The sequence below is a fragment of the Octopus sinensis genome, linkage group LG12 (genome assembly GCF_006345805.1).
Source record: "Octopus sinensis linkage group LG12, ASM634580v1, whole genome shotgun sequence".
Taxonomy (NCBI): domain Eukaryota; kingdom Metazoa; phylum Mollusca; class Cephalopoda; order Octopoda; family Octopodidae; genus Octopus; species Octopus sinensis.
In genome coordinates, this window is record NC_043008.1 from 43,175,537 (window position 1) to 43,195,536 (window position 20,000).

Here is a 20,000-nt window from a genome sequence, read left to right on the forward strand (position 1 = left end):
TGTTATTCTGTTGTGATCGTTGCTTGAATACTGTTGTGTTGTGGTATTGAGTAGCGTTGGTACTGGTGTGTGTGGGTGTTGTTGTTGTTGTTGCGGCGGTAGTGCTATCGTGTGTTGCAGTGTGGAGTGGTGGTAGTGGTAGAGGTAGTGGCAGTGTTTGTGTTATTGCTTTTTGAGGTGGTGGTGGTGGTGCTGGCGATGTCTAGGTTGTGTTGAGCAGTTGCGTGGTGATGATGGTGGTGGTGGTGGTAGTAGAGGTGGTTGTGGTGGGGACTATAGTAGTGCTGTTATTGGCGGTGGTGGTGGTGGTTGTAGTGGTAGTGTCTGTGCCGCTGATTCTCGTGGTGGGGTGCTGTGGAGTCACATTGATTAATGTTGCTCTGCCACTGTTGATGCTATTTAACCTCAGGTCAGCCCTATCACCAAAGGCGTTCCAGCCGTGGCATGACCACTCTTTATTCAGACATAGTACCTCCATGAAAGTGTATATAAATGTATACAAGTATGTATGTATGTTTGTATGTATGTATGTATGTATGTGTATATGTAAGTATGTATGTAAGTATGTGTATGTATATATGTATGTATGCATGTGTATGTATGTGTGTATGTATGTGTGTATGTATGTGTGTATGTATGTGTATGTATATATATATATGTATGTGCCTATGTATGTACCTATGTATGTATGTATGTTTGTATTTATGTGTGTGTATATATGTATGTGTGTGTATGTATATATGTATGTGTGTATGTATGTATATATGTGTGTGTGCATGCATATATATATGTATGTGTGTGTGTGTGTGTGTGTGTGTGTGTACTGCCATAGCTGTGTTGTAGTGCTGACACGCTGTGTGGGCGTATTGTGACGTGAGCGCGGTTGGTGTCTCTCTCCGATGTTGTGTCGGTGCAAAGCGGTTCAGTGTTTGTCTTGGTGTGTGTTACTATACAGATTTAGAGTATACAGCGACGATGTGGTAGTATAACACATCCTCCAGTATGCTCTGACAACGTGGTGTACGCGCGCGTGTGAGTGTGTGTGTGCGTGTATGCATAGAGGGATTATGTGTTGGTGTGTGTCTGACGTGTGTGTGTGTGTGGTACTGCCATAGCTGTGTTGTAGTGCTGACACGCTGTGTGGCGTATTGTGACGTGAGCGTCGGTTGGTGTCTCTCTCCGATGTTGTGTCGGTGCAAAGCGGTTCAGTGTTTGTCTTGGTGGTGTTACTATACGAGATTTAGAGTATACAGCGACGATGTGGTAGTATAAACACATCCTCGTATGCTCTGACACGTGTGTACGCGCGCGTGTGAGTGTGTGTGTGCGTGTATGCATAGAGGATGATGTATGTGTTGGTGTGTTCTGACGTGTGTGTGTGTGTGGTGATGCTATGATGCAGGGATAGCTTACTGCTATGTTGTGTTTTGCTGAGATATGAATAATTATGAGGATGTAGCCATGTGTCTTGCTGTGTGCTGAGTTTATATAACGGAGCTGGTGGTGTTGGTGGCGGGGAAACGTAGCGGTGTAGCGACGCCTACGGTGACGGTTTGGTGTAAGGACGTCGTAGAGTAGCGACGTTGTGGTGTGCTAACATCGTAGCGTGGCGGTGTGGAGGTATATTGACGTTGTAGTGAAGTGACGTCGCAGCAGAGTGGTGACGTTACATTGTAGAGAGAGTGACGTTGTAGAGAAGTAACATCGTAGCATGGTGACGTTGTAGAATGGTTGCTTCGTGGTTGTAGCAACGTGCTAGTGTTGTAGAGTGGTGGCGTTGTGCTCTGGTGACATTGTAGTGTGGTGACGTTGTGTTGTAGTTAACGTGCCATTTTCACTTGAGGTGAATTCATCAATTCATCACAACCACACCATCTTATACTACAACGTGACCACAACGCAACGTCTATACACTACAACGTAAACACCATCCAACGTCACCACGATGACATTATAATTCAACCTCACTACACTAGAATGCTAACATTTCACAACGCCAGTTATAGTGCAAATGTCTCAAAAATACCACAACACAACGTCATCACAACAATGCATCAACACAACACCCACAACTCAAAATAAACACAACAGGATATAACCACAACACCACCGCCAGACAACATCACAACTGCATCATTTCTCAACACGATGCTGATACCATAAAATCGGTGTATATACTTCTACACACACATTCATACATACGCAATTATACATTTTATAATATCATTGAATCTGTTTCGTTTTGTTGCTGCTGGTATTGCTCAGCCCCGGGTCAACCCTGACAAACAGACAATGAATCAAAGCCATTCTAACCGTGACCAACCCATCATTTATGGCTCTGTAGGATTTAACTATCTCGTGTGTTGTTTCCCATTTAAAGAGAATAAGGTGTGATTTGAAGTGGATTTGGTTGTTATTTCTAGCAATCCGAAAACTGACATAGGCGCACCAGCATGATTGTTGTTTTTGATGCTGGGGTTGATGTTGTTGTTATTGTTCATGACATTGCAGTGGACAATGTTGTTGTTTGTTTCTATGCTGCCGTGCCGTTCTTTGTGTTGTAGCTCATGTTGTTGTTGTTGTTGTTGTTGTTGCTGATGTTGTTGATGTTGATATTTATAACTGGGGTGTTGGCGGTGTGGATGCAAGAGAATTAGACAGACAGACAGACAGATATATAAATAAACAAATGTGTCGTTAGATTAAAGGATAGGTTGATAGACAGAAAGACTAACACACATATGTAAGTATATACATAGATGCTAATATAGACTAATAGACAAGCAGATACATACTTACATATGCACACATGCGTACACACACACACACGTGCATATACACACGAACACACACACACACACACACACACACACACACACACACACACAACACACACACATGTATGAACGTAGATATTAATATACGGAAAGAAACCGTTAGACAAACAGATAGATAGATAACTAGGTAGGTAGTTATGTAGGTAGATAAATAGATAGATAGATAGATAGATAGATAGACAGACAGACAGATAGATAGATAGATAGATAGATAGATAGATAGATACATACATACATACATACATACATACATACATACATACATACATAGACATATAGATAAATAGATCGATAGATAACTAGTTGAGATAGATAGATAGATAGATAGATAGATAGATAGATAGATAGATAGATAGATAGATAGATAGATAGAAAAACGGATGAATAACCATGTAGACAGTATAGTGTACCAGTGTAGACATGTAATAAGTATATTCTATAAACTGCAGGTTAACGACAGATACAGTAATATAAATATTTATGAACCACAAATACATAGGAATATAGCAAATAGCAAATAGCAGTGATGACTTCGAGCGTCAGTGGTCTCGAACATTGGCAGAAGTCCTGAATTTTGGGGTTGGCAAAGGGAAGCACTTGAGTGAGGCCTTATTTTATCGAACGTAGCAAGATGAAAAGTAAAATCGACCTCGACGAGATTTGAACTTAAAAGATCAAAAGGCTGTCACATTGAATATTGCACGGCATTGATATTGTCACTCGGTGTCCGAAGTTCAAATCCTGCCGAGGTCAATTTCACTCGTCTTCTTTTTGAGGTTGATGGCAAAAGTAGTAATCATCAATGGCGGTGAATTGGCAAAACTGTGATAACGATGGATCGGATGCTTCGTGGTGTTTGTCCCAGTTCTTCTTGTTCTGAGTTCGAATCTCACGACAGCCTACGTGGCTAGTTGACTAAACTGTCATCCAGTTTAGCAGCGCCACTTTGTAGCTTGGGTAGGCGTTTCTCATTGTCCATTATGTTGCAAGCCTTGAAGCCCGGTTTCCGGTTTGAAGGTATCTTTCTCTCCCCTTCATTTTCACCAGTTTCAGAGGATCTGCAAAGGGGGGCATGGGGTCTGCCAGCCCTCACAATTCAAAGATAGACATTAAAAAAAAGAAGACTACATAGCTAAATGCTCTGACGGGTCTACTATTTCCAAGGCCAGAAATATTCTTTTCTACTCAAGGAATAAGGCCCGAATTTTTTAGAGAGGGGGCCAGTCGATTAGATCGACCCCAGTACGCAACTGGTACTTAATTTATCGGCCCCGAAAGAGTGAAAGGCAAAGTCGACCTCGGTGGAATTTGAACTCAGAACGTAAAGACAGACGAAACACCGCAAAGCATTTCGCCCGGTGTGCTAACGTTTCTGCCAGATCGCCACCTTACCAAGCAAAAAAAAAAAAAAAAAAATTAAATAAGGCTCCTTCATTGGAATTTCAACATCAACTACAGGGTATTTTTGTATGTATGTATGTATGTATGTATGTATGTATGTATGTATGTATGTATGTATGTATGTATGAATGTATGTATGTAGATCTGTATGTTTTATTTTATGTATGTATTCTCATACATATAACTTCATATCTAGACATGCTCATATATATTTAAATGATAAACTTTAGGAAAGTTTTACAGAATTTTACAGTTCCAGTGATGGATTGGATCTGTAGTCTTCGAACTAGCTTTCTACTTTCTGGTTTTGAGGAACCTTATTTCTCAAGATTATTATTTAGGCGATGTATTACATATCCCAGTTCCCAAATAATTACAGGTATAAACCTGAACTTGTAATTTGTATAGAATGGCTGTAGATTGCTCCAACGTAGATATTCTTTCTTTCACTGATCTTCATCTTCATGTATGTATGTATGTACATATGCATGTGTGCATGTATGTATGTATGTACATATGCATGTGTGCATGTATGTATGTACATATGCATGTGTGCATGTATGTATGTATGTATGTATGTATGTATGCATGCATGCATGTATGTATGTATGAATGTGTGTATGTATGTATACGAAAATGAGAAGTGAGGATTCGTGCCTGGGCATATTCCTCTGTATATTTGAATGAGGAATCTTCTGAGATTATCGATCTACGACTCGGGAATTGAAGATAAACCAATACCGATTAGTTGTTAACACTCATCGAAAACTGTCGGGTCAATCCTCATTCCAAGTAGCCGAAGAGGACCTCGTGGAGCCTAATTTCACTCTGGAAATACATCCGCACGTACAATACATCAATAACTACCTACACACGTACTATATATATATAATATATATATATATATATATATATATATGTGTGTTGTGTGTGTGTGGTGTGTGTGGTGTGGTGTGTGTGTACAGATACCTACACACACCGTGTGCACACATATGTATGAATTTCATTGAAGTGTATAATGGTAACTATATAATGAGAAATTTTAGTTTGGTCGAACATTGGTAGTTGTGCATAGGCAACTCTCTTATCGTGTGTGTGTGTTTGTGTGTGTGTATTTGTGTGTGTGTGTGTTTGTGTGTGTGTGTTTGAGTGTGTGTGTGTGTCTGTACACAAGCATCTCGAAAGTAAATAGACGTCTTCAGTGTTGAAAGATTTATTTCTAGAACAAAATAATATTTGACGCATTCTTAATTCTTAATGTGGTGTTTAGTAGACACGATACCGTGTGAAGCTTTTCTCTAATGATTTAACCCGTTTGAGCACCATGCCAATGAAGAATAACTACACAGACAGAGCCGTGTAATGAGACGTGTCTATTTAATTTTGAGCTGTTTGTGTATATATATATACGTATACATACATACATACAACATACATACATACATACATACATACATACATACATACACATACGGATACACATACGCCACACAGAACACACATCTTAGGAGAAGAAAGATAAGCTGTGGTACATAATCTCTGTATTTTGTTATTCCCACTTGTTGATTCTCGTAGATATAGCCATAGCACCGACTACCTGCCAAGTTGTTGAGCATTGTCAGTGAATCACTATCTGGCTTGGATGAAGTAATATATAACAGCCTATCTAAATCTATACATTCACGCACATGTACATACTTATAAATAGGCCTAAGGGGACTGCCATATTTTCGTTTTAACTGTTTTATCGGTTTTTTATATATTTTCCAATGCACGGATCCATAGAGACTGCGCAGTCCCACACAGCTACAATATGTCAATGATAAAATCCCGACTTGGAAGAATATTTAGGGTTTCATCCACAAAGGAAACATTAAATAAATAACTGCACAGAATGAATCAAGAACTAATAATCAACGGATATTCTAACTTACCAATTCACTGAAGTATGTTGATACAAATAAAATGCTACAGTAACAAGAGACGTTACAAGCGTCAGAAATACACGAACCATGCGCGAAGAATACTATAAGAATCAAATTTATTCCAACTATAGAACAGACAAATTTATCATTAATAATCTCAGAGAACGGAACAAAAATATTTCGCTCCAAATTGTAAGCTGACGCTAATAATGCAATCGAGAAGGACTGAAAGCTTAACCCGGTTTATGAATAATAAGTCATGTGTATATATAAACTTACAACAAACTGAAAAGATCAACGTGATTTGCAAATTCGAATTGAAAAGTGAAAGTTGGAAACTTTACGATTCTTATACATGTATATATGCATGTATAATGTATATATGCATGTATAATATCGACCATACAAATGCGGCACTTTTCGTAGACTCACTCTGTCATGTTCTTCTAGCAATGTGCACAAGTAGCATACTATGTCGTGCAACATACAGAGCAAACTGGATAGAAAAACATTAGTCAACAACACATCGATACTATTTAGGATTTTCTACGAAACAGAAGATTAATGATGGAAGCAACACAGAAAATATAACACAAAATAAACATGTTTCTGATGACATATAAATTCCATGGTCAAACGATAGTGTTTGTATGCTTGCCATAAAAGAGCCAGGTACACACGAAGATACATCATATCCTGATGATGGGTAAGTGAAAGTCTAAGATCTTTGAAAATGTATTTAGAACCACAATTGCATTGTTGAACATATCTAACACACACACACACACACACACACACACACACACACGCACACACATTATGCTTGAATGTGTGCATGTATTGTTAATTTACTGGTCTTTATTTTCATCAAATCTCATTAAACTACACTCTGCAGTCTAAAAAAAAAAAATGAAACGACATCTTGGATAGTGTAGTACTACAAGTCTCCATCAAACTAGATGTCCATGACTGGAACGCCTTCGATTCTAAATATGCAAAGCACACTGGGTGAGGTGTATAACTTAAACAACAATATTCACGACAATTTCGATACTTTTCTCATTTTCTTGTCTCTTTCTGATACGCCATGTGTGTGTGTGTGTGTGTGTGTGTGTGTGTGTGTGTGTGTGTGTGTGTGTGTGTGTATGTGTGCATACCAGTGATTTGCAGAATTTAATATATTCCCCTTTAACAATTTCTCAATGATATTTCACCGCCTGCCACGTTGAAATTAATTCTACACAATTTTCATTGCATACAGAATTTATCTTTACCAGTGGACGCCATTTTAAATATTTACATCAAGATAATTTACAAGTAAAGTGTTTTGACGATGGCTACAATACAGTATCTGTCACAGTCTCTATCAAACACTAGACTCCCTTTAGGCCTCCTTCACTTGCAGCTTTGCACAATAAATTTCGATAATCGACTTCAGTGACTATTAGAGCAGAAAGGATAATTCAGAACGCCATGAAGAATGCTATTTTGTTATGCCATTACAAATAGCATATTCCAGAAACTCATTCACTCTTTCTCTCTCTCTCTTTCCTTCTCTATCAAATAAAATATACAATATGTATATATGCATGTATAATTGTATTCTCGAAAGTAACACATAAGCATAAACACATATTTGTGAATATAGGTTGGGGTGACTCTGATGCTGTATACTTAAGGCGTGCATATATTACCTCCCCTTGGATCGTTTTGCACGCGCAGAGTCATATATATAATGCGTACCTCTACAAATACATGCATATTTATCTTTATATGCGTATTTGTGTGTGTATGTATATATACATACATATATATATAAATATATATATATATATAATATATATATATATTATATATATTATATATATATATATATATTAATAAATAGCATACACACACACACACACACACACTTTATTTGTGAGATAACAAGGTTGTCAATGGTTTCATGTCAGAGGAATTTGTTAACCCACAAATAACGAATGTTTATCCACCAATGCAGTGTTGAGTCCTCATTCTCACTGGTCGATATTACTCTGTGTGTGTATATATATATATGTATATATATGTATTACCATACTGGTTAAAGGCAGCTATTTGCAAAAATCTAATATTAATGGCCTTATAAATACAAGTTTGGCAGAGTGTCACAAATTAATCTTTCAATCTTTATGCAGATGTTTTAAGCATAATTTCAGCCAGAATATGAAAATGGAGCGAACCATGTCTCCAAACGGTCAAAATCTACCGTACGAGGGAAAAAAACAAAACAAAAAAACTACATTTTTTTTTCGAATATGATTGACGTAAATTAAATAAATATGTAATAGAGATTAGGAAAAATAGAAATTACTGACTCTGTAAGAGACCGAAGTCCTGCCGTGAAGAAGCTTGGCAAGCTAAAAAAACTGTTGAGCGAGAAATTGTTATGAAAAACAATCTGACAAAAGATTCGTTCATTCATAAAAGGAATGAGCGAGATATATAGGAATGGTTTCTTTTAGTAAACTGGTATAATGCTGATAGCAGCATCAGACATCTTCTTTTACCAAATGCCGCATATCATATGACGTTTCAAGAAGAGAAGCTGTAGCAAAAGCTAACAGCGGTCTCTCAGCATGGCCGCAGTTCTCCAGTTAAAGAGTTGAAGAATTATTTAGATTTGAATAGAGTCAGCGTGAATTACGGGAGGAATATTAAACTTCGCTTCTCTAATCAACAATAAGGTAGAAGGCTTCTTCGGTGGTGGCTGTCATGCTTGGATTTCTGAACTGATATTCGTTCGGAATGCTGTATAGTCTGAAATTCGAATTTGTGTATATTTAAGTCTTTCTTTCATAAAGACTTACATATACACAGATCCATGGTGAAGATATGTTTGCAAAGTGAAGACAACGAGGCAAGAACCTTCACACAGATATACTACGAGTCCTTTTATCAATCGCCCCAACAATTCTGCCTCTGCACCACCTTACACTGTGGCGTTCTTATGACAATGTTTCGATGTGTCATACAATGAGGACCAATTCTCAATACTAGAAACTCCGCATTACTTTGGTAGATGTGAAAGTTACTGTAAAATGTAGCTATGTGTACAGTGTATATCAATTATTCTTTCATAAAAATAATGTTGATAGTGACTTCGAAGTTTCGGGTTGCTTAGCACTCATCGGTTTGTGCATCTATATCAGGTGTATTATTATAGATTTCAATATCTTGAATGTGTATTCGCCCATAGTCAAGAAAGTATGGATGTGAAGTTAGGAAGTTGGTTTGACGAATGCGTGGATCGATCCGACTGTTGAAACTACGTACCCTGGCTAAGTATATTTTGCCATTGCTTTGAGTCAACCGAAGACTCACGAGAAAAATGTTGGTTGACTGAGAGTCTGAAATCTGGTCGGGAGGTTAATGTTGTGTGACACATTCCATCTCTGGACTGTTTTTACTTCATCACCTGGAGTTTCGATGTCTCTTAACAGAATTCACTTCGTTGTCAGCATTAAAGTTAGATTTGCAGCCTGAGGAGAAGTTTTTCCTTTCCTTCCTACAATGTCAGAGGCCCCTATTGCATGGGCATTTCTTCATCCTCTCACTAAACCATAGACAGAATCAATATCACGAAACACAGACACACATACGCGCACACATTCGTACGTACAATGGGCAACACATCACCATATCTGCCAAACACGTAGAAACATACATGATCATGTGTAACAACAGACTTAAATGAAAGCCAGAAAATGCTGGCTTTCTTTCGGAAAAGAGCAGAGCAAACTGACTCACGTCCTCCAAATCCAGTTGGTTAATAATACAAGGGATATTGGTAAAACATTCCAAACTTTCTCCATTTGAATTACCTGCAATGAAGAAATATACATAAAAATGTATGCGTATATAACACACACACACACTCACGCACACACTCACACGGACACACACATACAGAGAGTAATTTGACGAATTTGTGCATGAAAGGGAGGCGTATACTCAATACAGAAGTGCAACTCTGTCACTACACACACACACACACACACACATATATATGACCGACATATATACACACTAAACAAGTGACATATTCACATACACTTAAAATTGTGACTCAAACAAAAATATTTATATAGGCGTGGCTTCTCATCCACATGGTTCTGGGTTCAGTCCCGCCCGCTGCGTAGCACTTTGTACAAATGTGTGTTCATACATATATATGTGTATATATATATATATATATATATATATATATATATATATATATATATATATATATATATACATATATATATATATACACATACATTCATACTTCTGTAAATGTCAATATATAGCTATATATGTTCAGGTATCTATCTATCTATCTCTATATATAAATTGAATAAATTGATTAACAGGAAGGAGAATTCTTTTCTCTATAATTTAATATAGATAATATCTTTCATTATCAATTGAATTACTTAATAGAGGTTATTTCTCTTAATTATTATATACATATATTATATATTGTGAAATTTGAATTAGTATTGCTAAATTGAATTTTTCCCTGTAAGTTTGGAATTTTATATTCCCTACTATTATTATATATATATATTTGCATTAGCCTTCGTACATAACTGCTCTTATCTGCATATATATATATATATATATATATATATATATATATATATATATATATATATATGCAGATGAGAGCAGTTATGTACGAAGGCTAATGCAAAAGTGCATGATGAACAGTTTAAGAAAATAAAAGTTCTCTGTTAATTCGATTTCATTGGGAGTTTTGTAGGACTCAACAATTATCAGGTCATCCCATAAGTTCTGTCCGATTTTATCGCTTTTAAAATTCAATGAAATTTAATGGTATTTTAGAATGTCTAATGGAATTAACAATTATTTTTATGCATCTGTGTACATTTAAACTAATTAATTATTATTTTACAGAATGATAGAATAAAAATTTCTTTGATTGAAACCATTTCTAACATGGAAGTATCCAAAGAGCATTTGAGGCACATAATGCTTTATGAGTAAAGAAAAAGGAAACTCTGCAACCGAAGCGACTCGAAATATATACTCAGTTTATGGGAAAGAATGCTTGAATGAAAGAAGTTGCAGAAGATGGTTTGCAAAATTCAGAAGTGGAGATTTCAGCCTTGAAGATGAAGATCGAACAGGATGGCTAGTTGAGTTTGATGATAAGCTCCTTGAGGCATTACTTGAAGAAAATCCTGCATTATCAGTTGAAGAATTGGCAATAAAGCTTAGTTCAAACCATACAACTGTTCATCGTCATCTTCAACAACTTGGAAAGGTTCCTAAACTTGGAAAATGGGTGCCTCATGAATTGTCTGAAAGCAACCGCAAATCTCGAGTTGACATCTATTCTTCTCTCCATTCTCGCAAACTCATTTCACCCTTTTTGGATTGACTTGTGACTGCTGACGAAAAATGGATCTTCTATCGAAATGTTAAACGTCGTAAACAGTGGCTTGGTGAAAAGGAAAAAGCTCAACCACAACCGAAAAATGATTCTTCTCTCTATCTGGTGGGATTGTAAAGGAATAATTCACCCTGAATTGTTACCACCTAATGCAATAATCAATACTCAAGTCTACTGTCAGCAATTAGAACATTTGAACCAAGCTTTGAAGAAAAAAAGACCCTCTTGAGTGAATTGAAAAGAAGTGATGTTTCATCAGGACAATGCGCGATCCCACACTGAAAAGATTACATCACAGAAGCCTGAAGAACTTGGATGGGAAAAAATTCCTCACCCACCTTATTCTCCCGACCTTTCTCCTTCAGACTACCATTTGTTTCGTAGTTTACAGAATCATTTGGGGGACATAAGTTTCGCAAGCGAGGAGGAAGTCGAAATTGATATTTCAGAGTCCTTCGCTTTGAAACAAAAATAGTTTTACATTGGTGGGATTAAAAAGAGTGTAAATAGATGGAAGCAATCCATAGATAATCAGGGAAAGTACATTGATGATTAAATTTCAATTAAATATAATATTTGATCACTTGTTTTCTTTATTCAAAATTCAGACAGAACTTATGGGTTGACCTGATAATACATATTGACGTTTAAAGCAAGGCCCTGGTAACTCTAGGTTTTCAGAGTCTAATCTCCCTTCGTTTTTGACCAGATCTTTTATTGAAGACACTGAAACAATTGCAATGGCGTCCATTTTGCACTTCATTGTTATCTACGATTGCATTGATCTTCTCTTTTTAAACCAAAACGATGTGTATTGTAGTTGTGCTGCTATTTCTAGGATGCGGAATGACCACGTGGAGGCTCCCTCGCTGATGTTATTTTAGATGTTTAAGGAATCTCCGTATATCTGTGGCAGGAATTCGTTTAAATTGTCAACTTCAATTCATGTAACGTAAACACCATGCGTTGATATGACATTTGCAATGTGTTTACAAATAGTGTTTAGAATAAGAAATAAGCTACGCATAAAGTGTGCTACTCTGTTAATAGAATAAGAAAATGAAGCCAGAGGAAAAAGAGAATAACGGGAAAAAATGTCACAGTTTTTTTATAGGAAAGTCAAGGAGAGGGAAAAGCTATCAAAATTCATTTAGATACTATAAATACTGGATTAATTAAATAAATAATATTTTAACGGTAAATATTTAACTAGTTTGGATTCAAAGATAAACAATTCAATAAACATGACTTTTGGCTGTAATTATTTAAAAATGTTAACTAATTTTTGAAATATTTAAACAGGCGCTAGCAGGGTTTTCTGGCTAAGAGATTCGCTTTGCAACTACGTCGTTTTGAGTTCTATTTCACTCTGCGGTATCTTGGTCAATTGTTTTCTACAATAGACCCGGGAGTCGATCAATGTCTTGTGAGTGAATTTGGTAGGCAAAATCTGTCTAGCAGAAGCTTTTCATCTCTCGATTTCTCTATTAATATATATATATATATATATATATATATATATATATATATATATTTGAGTGTGTGTGTATGCGTGTGTATGTATGTGTGTGTGTATATAGTTGTGTGTGTATAGTGTGTGTGTATAGTGTGTGTGTATACAAGAAAAAAGAAAAAACAAAACAAAACAAAAGACGAAGACGGATGTGTAAACAACATACAGATGTATTAGTTTAATGCCTGGGAATTGAGAAAGTCTTTTACGTTTCGAGCCTATGCTCTTCAACAGAAAGGAACACAGAAATAAGCAGAGAGAGTAAATAAAAAAAAAGGTTTAGTGGCTAGCGATCAATCATGGCGAATCAGTAAGAATTATATATGTATATATATGCCTTTGCATGGATTTATGGTTTTTGTGATTGCGTTTTGTCCCTTCCCCGACTGCTTGACAACCCATTCGACCTTTTCTTACCCGTAACTTAGCACTTCGGCAACAAATAAGTACGTGGGTCGATTTCTTCAAGGCGGTACCCTTGCATGGTCACAGTTCAGGGATTAAAACATGTAATATATATATATATATATATATATATATATATATATATATATATATATATATATATATATATATATATATATTCGTCCCCCTGTGTGGTTGATTTCCTGTATAGTATTCTTTTTATTTTCTCGTTTTGTAACTAATTGTACTTTTTGTACATGTATTTTTATTTTTGCAGTTTTATTGTTTGTCTATGCCAGAAAAAAGGCTTTTTCGTTCGTCCTCTTGTGTGTTTGTTTTTGTACATGTATCTCGTTTTGTAACTAATTGTATTTTTTGTACATGTATTTTTATTTTTGCAGTTTTATTGTTCGTCTATGCCAGAAAAAAGGCTTTTTCGTTCGTCCATTTGTGTGTTTGTTTTTGTACATGTATTTTAATTTTGTAGTCTTATTGTTACGTCTTGTTTGTGTTCGTACTCATTTTGCCCCGCTGCTTGGAATTTTATTTTAATTCTCTCGCAGGAAGGCCTATTGGATTAGTGTTCTGTTATGCCTTCGAAACATGCCTGACTCCTCTAGCGACAGCTGATGACGGGGGTTTTGTCCTTGTGTAGCTCGTCCTGTATTTGTTTTTCGTTTTCTTGTTTTTCGTTTTCCGTTTTCTTGTTTTTTGTTTTTTGGCTTTTTCCGTTTCTACGTCTTATTGTGATGTCCTGTACTCCCGTATAATTATTTATATATGCATGTATATATACATGTAGATGTAGGTACGTACATATATGTTTGTATGTATGCATATATTTTTATTTATCTCCTTATATATATATATATATTTATATATAATAAATATATATATACATATATACATACATATTGAGAATAATAAGGTAGTCAGAATAGTGAATGATAATATTTTTATTTACATTTTGAGCACTTTCTTCCGTTACCGGATTTAACAAAAAATTGGTTTATTGTAAGTGTGCTTCGCCTTCTTATATAAAATTGAAACTGATGATGTTTTAGAAAGGGAGAGAGAGAGAGAGAAAGAGAGAGAGAGAGAGAGAGAGAGAGAGAAAGAGAGAAAGGGAGAGGCAGAGAGAGAAAGAGAGAGAGGGGGAGGGACAGTGAGGAACAAATTACAAAGGAAGGTGCAGGGATGAGAGAGGAGGATAGAGTGGGAGATAGTGAAGACAGAGAAATGAAAAGAAAGTAGGAGTGTATTTTGGGATTGTATACGATTGTTTTACGTTGGGTTTGCGAAGGAAGGGAAAAGAAAGAAGCAAAAGGAGGGGAAGATAAAGGCAGCGTGGCTTTTGTATCAGTGTGGTCAAACTTTGTTTGATTAGGATTCAGTATCTTTTTTTCCCATTTAGTGATCTTTTGGGTTGTAAAGAAAAGAAATTTTTGTATTCAAGTGGTCAAAGTTTTTAATTGGAAAACCAGATGTTGTTTCTGATTTTCCCCAGCAAGAATTATGATTATGTTTCAACGTCTTGTTTTGTATTCATTAATGTAAGGGAGAGAGAATGGTTGTATAAATGTTGTCATTTTTGTTTTATTAATATTCCAAATGTTGTTTTTAATTTAGCCGTGTATGGCTATGTTTGTGAAAGAGTGGTTTTTAGTGATTGTTAGTGATTTAAGTAAGTGTAGTTATGATCTTAAATGCAATCTCGAAAATGTTTAAGTGTGGAAAAATGTTTCTCAATTATAAATATGATCTGAGTCTAGAAAAAGGCGAGGGGGAATATATATATGCGTATATATGTCAATATGTTCATTGCAACCGCGTATTATCTCTTATTTGTTTCAGTCATTTGACTGCGGCCATGCTGGGGCATCGCCTGGATTGAATAAATCGACCGCAGGACTTATATTTGAAGCCTAGTACTTACTCTATCGACCCTTTGGTCGAATCGTTAGGTCTCGGAGAAGTAAACGCACTATCACCGGTTGTCAAGCGCTGGTGGGGGACAAACAGACACACACACACATATACGTATGCACACACACACACACACATGATGGATTTATTGCAGTTTCCGTCTACCAATCCACTCCCTTTTGTCGGCCCGAGGTCATAGTAGAAAATACTTGACGAAGGTGCCACGCAATGAGTTGGAGCCGGGAAGCAAGCTTCTTACCACACAGCTACGCATTTGCCTATATTTTCATTTATTTGTATTCGTTTATCGGAGATTTATTCTTGTCATTTCCTTATCGCGTTTTGGATACCAGTCATAGAAACACCGCAATTAATTTCTAATTAGTCGGAGGCGACTAAAAACGTCATTTATGAACTTCATGTATATCTGGTTATCATACATACACCCCCACCCAGATACACACACACACACACACACACACACACACACACCACACACACACATATATATATTATATATATATATATATATATATATATATATAAGAATAAATGTTTTTATATATAAAGAACGTGAAATACAGGAAGGGACGAACACGGAACACAGACAAATCATTCGAAGCCTTCAATCTTCAGTCAGACACCGAATCATCATAGCAAATTTCGGCTGTTCAATTCTGATATTTGGCGCAAAACCATAAACAATAACGAAGTAGACTCAATTGCAAATGAAAGTGACGAGGACTTCATTTCACGAGAGCAAGTATAGCTATACTCTAATATGCATACACGCACACGTGCACACACATGCAGAAACACGCCTATTGATCGATTCACATATGAGCAAAACCAAAATGTTGTCTGGACACTTTGTTAGTGACCATATATACATACATGCATACATGCAAATATACATACATGCATACATACATACATATATATATATATATATATATATAAAAGCAATTAAGATTCAAGTCAGTTCTAATGAATTCACTTGAATGCGGTACTTAACTTAGATGCACCAGAAAACTATATGGTGTTAACCATACAGTAATGTGGGGTGATTATAAACGAGAAAGAAGCAACAAGAATGGCTTAGTTTTTAGTACAATTGTTTCATACAAAGACAGGCTTTATTAAAAGTTGCAAATATTGCAGCAGATAAAAGTGTCCCGTACTCATCAGCTAAAACACATATGAGTTCTCCAACATACTTAAAATGAGGGTGGAAAATTGAATATTAATTTCATTAATATGAATTTAAAACCAGTGGTCTAGCATATTAAAATCAGAAGGTTCAGAAAATTATATTACATATATATAAGAGGGGTGACCACAACGTGGACAACCCTTTGGCGTTTGCCGAATTTTCTTGAGAACATTTCTTAGTGGTAAGACCATAGCTGATCTACTTCTAGCATAAGGGTTGTTCACGTTGTGGTCATCCGTCATATATATATATATATATATATATATAATATATATATGTATGTAATATATATATATATATATTATATATATATATATATATATATATATATATATATATATATATATTCGGTGAAAGGAGAGAATTTGACGCTTCGAGCATAGATCTTCGTCGGAAATGAGAAACGGAAAAGTTCGAAGAAGGAAAAGGAATCGCCAACATACATCCGGTATTAACATGTATATGTGTGTGCTTGTGTGTGTGCGTGTATGTGTATGTGTGTCTATGTGCAGGCATGTGTGCCAAAGCCAATCAGGGGTCACTAAAACAGTATGTGCTGAATATACCTGAGCGCCAGAATGTGTCTCACACAATCATGGTGCTGCACCTAGGAAATTCATCTCCAAGCAGCTGGCCTGAGCAGACCTTTGAAGGAGACCAGAATTTATCAAAGCATCTATGCATGCTTCCCCTCTCTATGTTACCGATGTTATCCAAGAAAGGCAAAGGCTGTAACAATTTGAAACCAACATACCATAGGCGTTGCTGTCAGAACATAAAAAGGGAACAATTACCAGAGCTATCTGTTTCCCCTTCAAACAATTTCACCAATACATTGCTTTACATTGTCACTCTATTTATCGATCCTTAAAGAATGAAGGACAAATTTTATCTTAGTTGCATTTGAACTCAGTCTGCAGAGAACCACAGCAAAAATACTTGTAGGTAATCTATCTGCGACTCTATCGACTTTAAATTGATCGCTGGATTTAACAACAAAAACAACAGCAACAATAACAACTACAACACCAATAATAGTAAGAAGAACGACAACATAGAGTTGATATCTGGATATTGATTCACAGGAAATCATTTACATAGCAATTACCTGTGTTTATAAACAATGCAGATGTGAAATATATACACATTTTCGGACTGTATTCCTATCATGTTCTGGATGTAAAGTTTGTATGTATGTGTGTGTTATGTGTGTGTATTTGTGTGTCCATATAAACGTTCATACATACGTATATACGTATATATGTCTATGAACACATATGTACATATATATGTATGCATGTTTGTATGTATGTATATATATATATATATATTATATATATATATATATATATATATATATAAGCATAAAATATACATGTTTGTGATGCGATTGGTGTGTGTGTGTAAACGTGTAATTAAAACACTTAATGCCTGTAAGTGGTCAAATCGCACGAACTGACACGTAGAGAGTAGAGAGTGAACGGTTTCTCATTACTGAGAAATTCGTAACAAAAATTGCTTCAAAATGGCGACAGGCCACACTAGTTTCACACGAGTCGATCCTTTGGTTCTTTAACACTTACTGACCTTGCACAAATCGGCTTTTAGAGAGAGAAATTTTGTCATTTGACAAAACTACTAAGAACTTCGAAAATGTCATAAAATTTCGGTTATTCAATAGTTACCTTCTGCAATATTCACCAACCAAACACGAATCGACACGTAGGAAAGGAAGCTTTTCCTTTCATTCCTTTGCAAATTGACGAAAATACTTTGATATGTGCCAGCAATTGTATCACTTTTAATCAATATTTTCGTTGTTATATATTTACTTTTATCTCTTCATAGAAAATATATTCTCCAGAGGTTTACAAAAACATCTGAATTCTATGTTGGCATCGCTATTCAAAAGTCAGGCCCAATTCTTGACAAATATTCATCTATGTGGAACCCTTTCATTTCATCTTCAATGCCACGTTTTCTTTTCAACGGAAATTCAGTAATAGGTGCAAGTATGACCGGGTGGTTAACGAACTGGCTTAACAGCAAAGTGCTTTTAGGTTCGGTCCCATTGTGAGGAATTTTGGAGAAATGTCTTCAACTGTAGTTCCGAGTCAACCAATAATTTGTGAGGGAATTTTGGCAGACAGAAACTCCGTGGAAGACTGTCGTATTTTGTTTTTATTTTCTTATTCCTTTGTTTGTTTCATTCGTTTGACTGCAGCCATGCTGGAGCACCAGCTTTAGGCGAACAAATCAGCCCTAGGTCTTTGTAAGCCTAGTACTAATTCTATCGGTCTCTTTTTCCGAACCGCTAAATTACAGGGACATAAACACACCAACATCGGTTATCCTGTGATGGTGGGGAAACAAAAACAGACTCACAAGCATATAAATATCTATCTATCTATCTGTCTGTCTGTCTGTCTGTCTGTCTGTCTATATATATATATATATATATATATATATATATATATATATAGCATAAAATATACATGTTTGTGATGCGATTGGTGTGTGTGTAAACGTGTAATTAAAACACTTTAATGCCTGTAAGTGGTCAAATCGCACGAACTGACACGTAGAGAGTGAACGGTTTCTCATTACTGAGAAATTCGTAACAAAAATTGCTTCAAAATGGCGACAGGCCCACACTAGTTTCACACGAGTCGATCCTTTGGTTCTTTAACACTTACTGACCTTGCACAAATCAGCTTTTAGAGAGAGAAATTTTGTCATTTGACAAAACTACTAAGAACTTCGAAAATGTCATAAAATTTCGGTTATTCAATAGTTACCTTCTGCAATATTCACCAACCAAACACGAATCGACACGTAGGAAAGGAAGCTTTTCCTTTCATTCCTTTGCAAATTGACGAAAATACTTTGATATGTGCCAGCAATTGTATCACTTTTAATCAATATTTTCGTTGTTATATATTTACTTTTATCTCTTCATAGAAAATATATTCTCCAGAGAAAATTTACAAAAACATCTGAATTCTATGATGGCGTCGCTATTCAAAAGTCAGGCCCAATTCTTGACAAATATTCATCTATGTGGAACCCTTTCATTTCATCTTCAATGCCACGTTTTCTTTTCAACGGAAATTCAGTAATAGGTGCAAGCATGACCGGGTGGTTAACGAACTGGCTCTACGGCAAAGTTCTTTTAGGTTCGGAGAAATGGAGAAATGTCTTCAACTGTAGTTCCGAGTCAACCAATAATTTGTGAGGGAATTTTGGCAGACGGAAACTCCGTGGAAGACTGTCGTATATATAGATTTTTTTTATTCCTTTGTTTGTTTCATTCGTTTGACTGCAGCCATGCTGGAGCACC

General features: G+C 36.0%; 1 protein-coding gene across 2 annotated transcripts in view; it reads right to left on the reverse strand.

Moving 5' to 3' along the window:
* The window catches only part of LOC115217894 (dopamine receptor 1-like), a 258,651-nt gene that overhangs the window by 226,871 nt on the left and 11,780 nt on the right, over window positions 1-20,000 (reverse strand). The window contains exon 2 of one of the 2 annotated variants that reach the window (XM_036507881.1): window positions 9,953-10,026. The exons of the other annotated variant lie outside the window; for it this stretch is intronic. The gene's annotated coding sequence lies outside the window, so the exon portion shown is untranslated. The remainder of the gene's footprint in view (window positions 1-9,952; window positions 10,027-20,000) is intronic. 2 annotated transcript variants of the gene reach the window in all.